Raw genomic sequence first — 8,971 nt, 5'->3', positions numbered from 1 at the left:
AATATGAGCAGAGGAGCAGAGGTAGGGGTGTGTGTGTGTGTGTGTGTGTGTGTGTATGAGACAGAGAGACAGACAGACAGAGAGAAAGGGTGAAGGCTGTTAGTAGGTTTGTAATTCTTGGTAAAAGGCTGGAGGGGAATCTATTACTTTATTTTTTTACTAGTGTCTCCGAAGGATGGATATAACTTTCCAGATAGCCTTGAAAAATGTGACTGTTACTCTGCAACAAAAAACAAAAACAAAAACAAACAAAAAACAAAACTCATCATTTTTCACACTCCCCTGAGGTTCCTGGCAAGAAACATGAGATTCTATAAAGAGAGAGCCCAGGGTTTTGCCTGTTCAGCTGCCCCTGGTCAGGAGCTTGTGTGTGAATCTCCCCAGAAACTCTTCTCCAACCACAGGACACTTCCCTTGACCCTGATTCGTCCATGAGTCCCCAGAGTATTTTGCTACCATCTTTCCAAACAATCCATGCCAATCATTGATTATGATTAGGAGCGTGGCCACACAGACCCCCTCAGATCACCCTATCCCTCTCCTGATTGAAGATTTGCCTCAGCATCACTTGGTGGGGACTTTCTGGACTAACAGAAGCCAGAGGGAGAAGGCTGCGCTCCTGCCTCTGCTGCTGACTGGCTGTGAATTCTGAGGCAGGTCCCTCAGTCTGAGTTTGTTTTTTCACCTGTGAGACAGGGATGATGATAGTTGTGGTGGTGACATTTGGGTTTTTTAAATTTTTTTATTTATTTTGAGACCGAGTTTCCCCTCTGTCACCCAGGCTGGAGTGCAGTGGCATGATCTCGGCTCACTGCCACCTCTGCCTTCTGGATTCAAGCGATTCTTGTGCCTCAGCCTCCCGAGTAGCTGAGATTACAGGTGCACAGCACCACACCTGATTGATTTTTGTATTTTTAGTACAGTTGGGGTTTTGCCATGTTGGCCAGGCTGGTCTAAAACCCCTGACCTTAAGTGATTCACCTGCCTCAGCCTCCCAAAGTGCCGGGATGACATGCATGAGCCACCACGCCTGGCCTGGTGGTGACATTTGTTATGTTCACCCATGGAGGTCTCAGGGTTCTCCAACAGTAAGATGGATGTCAGAGCCAAATGTCAACTTGAAATCTGGATGGAAATGTGAGTTCCTGTGGGTATTTCTCACAGTTGACAAACGGCTTGATTTCTTCTTTCCCCTTCTCAGCAGTGTGCCACATTTGAAAAGAATAAATGGGGCTCCTGGACTTTCAGCTACCTTTGCTTCCAGCAGCTGTCTGTAGATCTACTGCATCTCTGCATGAGCAGGGTTCTCAGCCCCCACTGCATGGCAGGGGGTGGAGATAGACTCTGAATCCGCTCCCCTCAGTCTCCCAGGCTGGCTTCCTTTCAGGCCCTGGCTGATCCTGGATCAGATCTTATCAATCTTCTCCCCTCCTGCTTTCTCTTCACAGAAGGTGACCCAAAACAAGGAGTCATCATCTCTCCTTATCTGCATGTGGCCAGCCAGGCCATGCGGCAGGTGCTCGGGGCACCAGCTGCCCATCGTTATATAGAGGAGCAAGTTCCCGAAGGGAGTGGCTACTACAGGACAGAAGCTGGGACACGCCAAGTATTTGATACCAATTATTATTACTCTTCTTACTGGAGCATAGTGGAGTGACCTGGTTTTGCAAATGTGTTTCCTTTCATTCCTTCAACCTATGAAATGAAACAACTCCTCAGCTCAATACTCTGGTTTCATTGTTCCTAAAAGAATTTAGGGTTGTAGATCTTCCCAGGCAGGCTGTAAATGCTATTTTGGTCTGTGGGAGCTCCAGGACCTGATTGAAAGCAGCCCAGCCCTTGAGAAGCTCTGCTGTGGAGGATCAGGCAGTATTGGGACCTTGGGCTTCCAGGGTGCCAAGGTCTCACAAAGCCTGGCCCCTGGGACAGGGCTCCCTCCAAGTCTGAACCTTAGGGGAAGGTTCAGCAGTCACAGTCCACCAGTGTTTCCTCAGCTGCCAACGCTTCTCAGAGGGGGAAGTGCTGCTGCCGCCTGGAGGGGCGCAGCCCTGAAGGTTACAGAAGATGTGGGCAGAGAATGTGGAAAATCACCCAGAGATTGCTGCTCACACTTCATGTCTTCAGAGCATCACCCCTCATTTTATAGCTGGAGAGATGGGCGCACAGCCAGGGAAAGCCAGGAACAGGTTCCAGCTTCCGTCACTCAGACACTCAGGAATCCCTGGGTACCCCACACTGATTCACACTGCTCTGAGCTGTCCATGGCATCGAACCATTTGCCCACTGATGCTTCCTCCCTCCAGGGACACTGTCCATCTTCAGCAAGGGAGGATCCCAGATACTCACCACGGGCATTCATTTTATATAAGCCCCAATTGTGGCCCAGGGGTCGGTCCTTGAACCTTATTCAGATTTACCTATGACTTTATCTGCACTCACATAAGCAGTAGGGGGACAAGAAGCTGTTACTCCAGTCCTGGGGGCCTCTCTCCAGATGCCTCCATTTTAAAGACTTTGTTCTGTTTGTTAACAGTGTAGATCTACTGACTTTTTTGTGTGTCTGTTTTAACTCACAAATTCCACAGCCTCCTCCTTGAAGAGAAGAATGGCATCTTCTTTGCATCTTGCCCCATCCTCACACTTATTGCTCAGGAATATTTGATTATCCAGTTCCATAATTAATTCATCTGTCTTTCCTTAAGCACCTACAATGTGAATTCTAGGTTCTACAGAGAATACAAAAATGAGTAGACATGAATGGAGAGTGGGGCAAAAGAGTGGAGAAAGAGTAGTAGCTTATTTCATAAAGTTTGGTAGGTAAGAGGAGAGAGGCTGGGTTGAGAGGCTTATAGAAGTGCACAGGGAGGGGAAGTTGTGGTTGAAGATAAATGGAGGTGACTGGGGGTGGGTAATTGATGGAGCGAAGGGTGGAAGAGCCTGGAGGGAAGAAAGGGGAACCTGAGCACAGGCAGATTGATTCCAGAAAAAAAGAGTCACCTCTTCAGCAAGACTAATGGAAGAGGGAGGGAAGTGAAGGTGGGGAGGGAAAGGAGAACAGAAGGAGATGTAGCTAAATTTGGACACAGATGTGAAAGAGAAAGTGACTCACCCTAATGTCCTCAGGTTTTCACTGTTGAATGAAGGAGGGGACGTAAGCCCCAACATTAACGTGCCAAAGTTGACAAGGATCCATTGCTGGGATGATTGGGGGTGGCATATGTGACTCAGAAATGGCCATGTGGCCTGACTGGGGGAGATCAAGGGAAAAGGAGGGGAAAGGAGAGCAAAGCAAGGGAAAAGGAGGGGAAAGGAGAGCAAAGCAGTGTGGCCTTGGCAGGCAGCTCAACTTCTCTCTACCTCAGTTTCTTCATTTGTAAAGCAGAGACATGGTACTATGCACCTCATGGCGTTGTTGAACAGATTAAATGAGATAATATATCTTCTTGGCACAAAGCCTGGCACATATAAAGTCCTCTAATATTAGGTATTACTATTGCTTTAAGAAATATGGTAAGTAAAAGTAATATCAGACACTCTATAGCAGTATTTACAAAGAGCTTTCTGTTTTGTCAGATGAGGAAACCAAGGCTGAGAGAAGTTAGGTGACTCAATTGGGGCTCCCCAGCCAGTAAGTGGTGGGAAAGGGACTCAACCCAGCCTTTTGGCTCCCAGCGGGGCAGAGCTGCAAACTTCTGACAGCCACTGCACTAGTCAATGTCCTTGAAATAGTCAAAGCTCCTATCTCAGCTTAAAAGTCATGTCTGTGTGTGTATGAATTTACTGTGGAGGAGGGAAATGGCTCAGAGTCTTATCCTGTTGTGTAAAGTTCTTCTTGCTTTACATCTCTGCTAGTCAGGGTTCTCCAAAGAAACAGAAACAATAGGATGTGCATAGAGAGAGAGAAATTGATTTTAAGGAATTGGCTCATGTGATGGAGGCTGGTCAGTCCAAAATTTACAGGGTGGGCCAGCAGCTGAAGACCCAGTAAAGAGCTAATGTTGCAGTTGGGATCTGAAGGCTGTTTGCTAGCAGACTTCTTGCTCAGGAGACGCTAGGCTTCTGTTCCATTCAGGCCTTCAGATGATTGGTGAGGCTTACCAGACGTTATGGAGGGCCATCTGCTTTACTGAAAGTCAACCAATCTAAATGTCAATGTCATCTAAAAACACCCTCACCTGGAACACCCACAATCATGTTTGACCAAATATCTGGGCACTCTGACCCAGTCAAATTGACATGTAAAATTAACCATCACAACATCTTTGCCCAGCTCCATCAAGAGCTGGCTGAGAGATCTTATGCAAGGTACTGACCTTAACTCCCACTCACCACATGCCCTGGAAAGATGAAAAAGTGCTGTAGGATAAGGTTGAGTCTTTGAACCCAACCCTCCCGTCCTTTTTCTTTCAGAACAATGCTGTTAATGAAGCAATTCACTTTGTTTCATTTTCAGTCTGTCCACTTGTGGTATCAGGCTGGTAGGTGAACCTTTTTTTTTTTTCTTTCCTGATTTCTTTTGACATGGTGGTAATGTTTTCCTTTCATATTAACTACGAGCTTGCATGCAACTAAAGGAACCAGGGAGGGAAGCTGTGTTTATAATCTTCTCTTTAATTATGGTACTTGTTTAAGATTAGCTAAGCCTAGCTCATTTTTTAAAAGTCAATTTTATCAAGGTAGAATTGCTGATTGCAAAAGTAGGTTTTAAAAACATTCCATATCTGTATAGAAATGGTATAAAACTAAAAGTTAAATTCTGTGTAAACTGAAATCGCACCATCTTGAACGTCAGGGAAAGGACATGCTTTGTAAACTGGTCTTGGTGGTATGCCCAAAGTGCAGGGGCAAAATTTAGCCTTTTTTTTTTTTTTTTTTTTTTTAAGGCCAGTCAAGTGAAGCAGTGGGAGTGGAGAAGGAATAAAGAAATCTGTAACTGGTTGTGATCAATTAGTTGTAAACACCACTGCACTCAGACCAGCCAAAAATTAGCCTAAGTGTTAACACTATAAAACAAAAAGCATGAGGCAGCAGATTTGTGAAAGTTTTTAAATTACCTCCAGTAATTTAAATTTAAATAATTTAATTAAATTATTAGGTAAACCTGCCAAGGCCAGTAAGCAGAAATTCTCACCCAGTAACCAATGCAAGTAATAATTCTAATGGAATACTCAGCTGGCCAGATATCTGAAGTGTGGCAATGGAAGGACTCTGGACTCTAATGAATAAACTAACCACCTTTTATTTATATGGCACTCTAAGGTTTTGAAAGGACTTTCATTGATATTAGTCTCATTTATTTCATTCTTAAACAACCACACCTGCTGCCATAAGACAGCCAGGTCTCTTTCTCCCCATTGAGACCAAGAGGGGTCCAAGGTCATACAGCTGCAAAGTGGCAGGGAACAGAACAGACTGAGATCATCTTTCCTCCACATCATCATCAGTCCAAGGTCTTTGTTGGGTGCCTTAGAGTCCAAGGGTGGGTGGAGAAGAATGATGGACAGAATCATTATAGAAGAGAATTATGGCCATTCTTGCAGTTGGCCCATCTCAAAGAAAAATAGAGGAGTTCATCCAAAATGGTATTACCATTTTGGGTCATATAAATGTGCAGGCCTGCACATTTACTCCACAGAATGAGACAACACAGAAGAAAAAAAAGAGAGAGGGGAGGAGCACTTTAACAGAATTTAAATATTACTGTCTTTTTCATGAACAATGACAAAAAAACTCCCCAACCTTGAGGAATGGCAGTGGAGGAGGGCAAGGGAAAGAGTGCTGCTGGGGACAGTTTTCTCCCTCGGAGGAGCGAGTCACACTGCCAGAGCTGTGAAAGATGAATCACATCTGTTACATCAGGACTTGGTACAGATTTCCTGGGAAACTTGTCACTGAGGATATAATAGAGATGACTGTTCTTTTGGGGAGATGAGCATTTTCTGGAGGGAATAGTCTAAATCAATTTGGGGTTAAGTGGCAAATTAAGATGAAAATTAAACGAGTGTAATATGGCCTTTGTGGGCTGTGTTCACCTCTCCAGGAGGTCAGCATGTTCAAACTATGTAAAAGAGAAAATGTCAGACTTGGTCGCAAAAGTGAAAAGGGATGATATTTTTTATCTCACCTTCCTTGACAGGAGGGGGTCTTTTTAAAATCGAGATGACACGTCTCCATTTACAAGGCACTCCCCTGTGTATCATTTACGCTCTACCAAGCAGATGCATGGTTCCTGTTTTCTAGATGAGATAGCTTAGGGCCACAGCTAAAGGCACACACTGGGCCTGTAGCTCAAAGCCCGTGTCCTCTCCACTCCATCACGAGGCCAACCCACTCAGTCTCTAGATGGGGGCAGAGTGGCTGATGCAATGACTTATTGGCTCCTTGTTATGAAGGTAACCAAACATATTGTTCTGCCCAGACACGGGAGAGTCCTGGTCAAACTAAGACGATTGGTCACCCTACTTCTGTGTTTTCATTAGTACTCACAGGAGATTCTACAAGAACCACAAGACATTTTAGGACACAGCTATATATGCATGGGATTTGCGTGTGGTTTCATTCTACCCAAACAGTATTTGCCAGCATTTTAAAATTTACTCTTAGTCTCCTAAGATTGCCATTTTGATTTCTTTTCCTTTTTCACTTCTTTATAGTTCCTCATTGTTATTGTCTCAGATCACCAAAAAGTGGACAGGGAGGAGGAGTGGAAGCAAGGAAAAATAAGGGAGAGACATTCATTGGACCCCATTGTTTACAGTGTGGTCTTGGCTCCGGTGCGTCGAGGACCCATGTACAGCAGGAATTCCCAAAGCTGAACATGGTGGTGGGGAGCCTCTCAGACAGCCCCCAGGATTCCCACCTCTTGCCATTCATGCTCTTGGGTAATTCTCTTCCCTCTTCCCTTGAGTAGATTTATCTTCAGGGCTCACTTTTGTGTTTGTGCTTCACCTCCACCCCTCACTTCACTCTTTCTCTCCCTCTCTCCCCTTCCCTTTCCTCCTGCCCCCATCTCATTTCTAACCTTGGGAAAGGCCAGATGCCGTGCTGTGAGCAGGCATATAGACAGGTCCACGTGGTGAGGAGCTGATGTTTCCGGGCCCCGAGGTCTACTGAGGCTCAGTTAGGTGAGCTTGGAAGCAGACTCCCTAGCGCCAGCGAAGGCTCGAGATGACAAACATCTTGACTGCAGTGCCATGAAAGACCACAAGCCAGGATCATCAGGCCAAGTCAGTCCCAAAGTCCTTACCCATATAAACTACAAGATGATAAATATTGCTGGTTTTCAGCCTTTTTAGGGTAAGTTGTTCAGAAGCAATAGATAACTAATACAAATGTATATCAGAACCACTTAGATAACAACTTAATAAAATGTGTATTCTGGGCCGCACCCCCAGAGATACTATTCAACAGATATGGCCTGAGATCTTTGCCTTTTCACCAGGAATCCCAGGAGAAGCTGAACTGAACAAATTTCTGCTTGAGAGCACATAGAATAAACTCTCACCTGGGAAGGCCTGGCCAGAGGGAAGACTGTAAGGAAGGGAGAATTGCTAGATAAAAACAAGATGCCCAGTTATATTTAAATTTCAGATAAATAACAAATAATGTTTTAGTCTTAAATCTACCCCATGCAGTATGTGGGACATATTTACATAGAAACAGGATTTGCCGACTATCTGAAATTCAGATGTAACTGAGTGTTGTGTATTTCTGTTTGCTAAATACCATTCAGAGGCCCTACAGGAAGTGAACGCCCAATGGGAAGTAAAGTGGTGCCTCCCTTTCCCGGATGGCAGGATTTTTTTCCTTAAGGACATGGAGGCCTGGGCTCTTCCTTCCTGTGGGGAGATGGCCTCCAATGGCCTCAAAGTCTTGGTGTCCTTCTCCCTGAGGAGCTGCAGGTTGCCCAGGATGGGTCCCACCCCTCCCACTTCAAAGACTCCCACCAGATTAAGTCACTCCTGGATGTTCTAGTGGGAGCGTTTTGAGGAATCCCCCACACAGCCCCACCTCGCCTCCAAGAGGCTGGAGACCCCACAGGTGGGCACGGTGTTGGTGGCCAGCACATTGGTGGCCGTGGCCGGTGGGTGAGCAAGGAGACTGGTTCAGTCAGTGGACCTCATGCCTGGTGGGTGCTGCCCATGGCACTGGGAACTTCCTTGCTCCTTTTGGTGCTGTTGGCACAGCCTCTCCAGAGCAGTGAATGAATGCCAGTCTCCTCCCACACCCCTCCAGGAACGCAGACCAACACAGCTGCTCTATTAAATGTGTGCACTTCTTATTCTGAGTATGTCTGAGTCTCTGATGAGCTCTATTTATTGCAGCCCTCAGCCCTGTAAAGAGGAGGATGGTTCCAAAGAGCCCTGAATGCAGGCGGTTTTACAAAATCAGCCTCTCACTTCTTTGTATATACTTTCTTGTCACAGGAACGGCCTTAATTTTGATGTTTATTTTGAACTACGAAATATAAGATGAATGAGAGTATGAGTGTATGTATGTGTGTGTATGAGTGAGAGAGAGAAAGACAGAGAGAGAGATTGGCTGGATAGACTGAAATGCTTAAGGCAGGGATGGAAGATGAAGACTGAGAAAATGTGTGTCTGTGGTAGAATCAGAAACTTTAATATGTGCTTTGAAACCAGACCTGAAAGTGAGGTCACATCACTCTGCTCTTGTTCAGCCTTGCTCAGTGGCCTGATGCAAGCCAAAAACCCACAGGAGGGGAACTCCGCTCAGTCTCTCTCCTGAGAGAAACTCTGGAGGGGTCTGACATTTTGAGAGCAAGGAGGAGGTTTGGAATCAAGTGTACAGAAGCTCTGTTTGTCCTGGAGGCTCTTAAAGGCTCCAGGAGAACTTTTTGGGTGCTGCTTTATATTAATAAAACCAGCATGGCTGAAACAAAACATATTCAAAATGGAAAATCCAAGGATGATGGTGCCACTGCACATCTTGTACATCAGGAAGAATCCCA

The 8,971-nt window shown here is 45.5% G+C and overlaps 1 long non-coding RNA gene across 1 annotated transcript; it reads left to right on the top strand.

The window, feature by feature from the left end:
- The first annotated feature begins 1,063 nt into the window (after positions 1-1,063).
- Positions 1,064-8,323, top strand: LOC104682766. Its single transcript, XR_004057235.1, has 4 exons — positions 1,064-1,137; positions 1,930-2,225; positions 6,666-6,823; positions 7,939-8,323. It is a non-coding gene; the product is annotated as a putative uncharacterized protein encoded by LINC01599 (long non-coding RNA).
- The last annotated feature ends 648 nt before the right edge of the window (positions 8,324-8,971 follow it).

Source organism: Rhinopithecus roxellana, chromosome 5, assembly GCF_007565055.1.
Source record: "Rhinopithecus roxellana isolate Shanxi Qingling chromosome 5, ASM756505v1, whole genome shotgun sequence".
Lineage (NCBI taxonomy): Eukaryota > Metazoa > Chordata > Mammalia > Primates > Cercopithecidae > Rhinopithecus > Rhinopithecus roxellana.
Note: the sequence above shows the minus strand (reverse complement) of the source record. Positions and strands in the feature narration are given on the sequence as shown.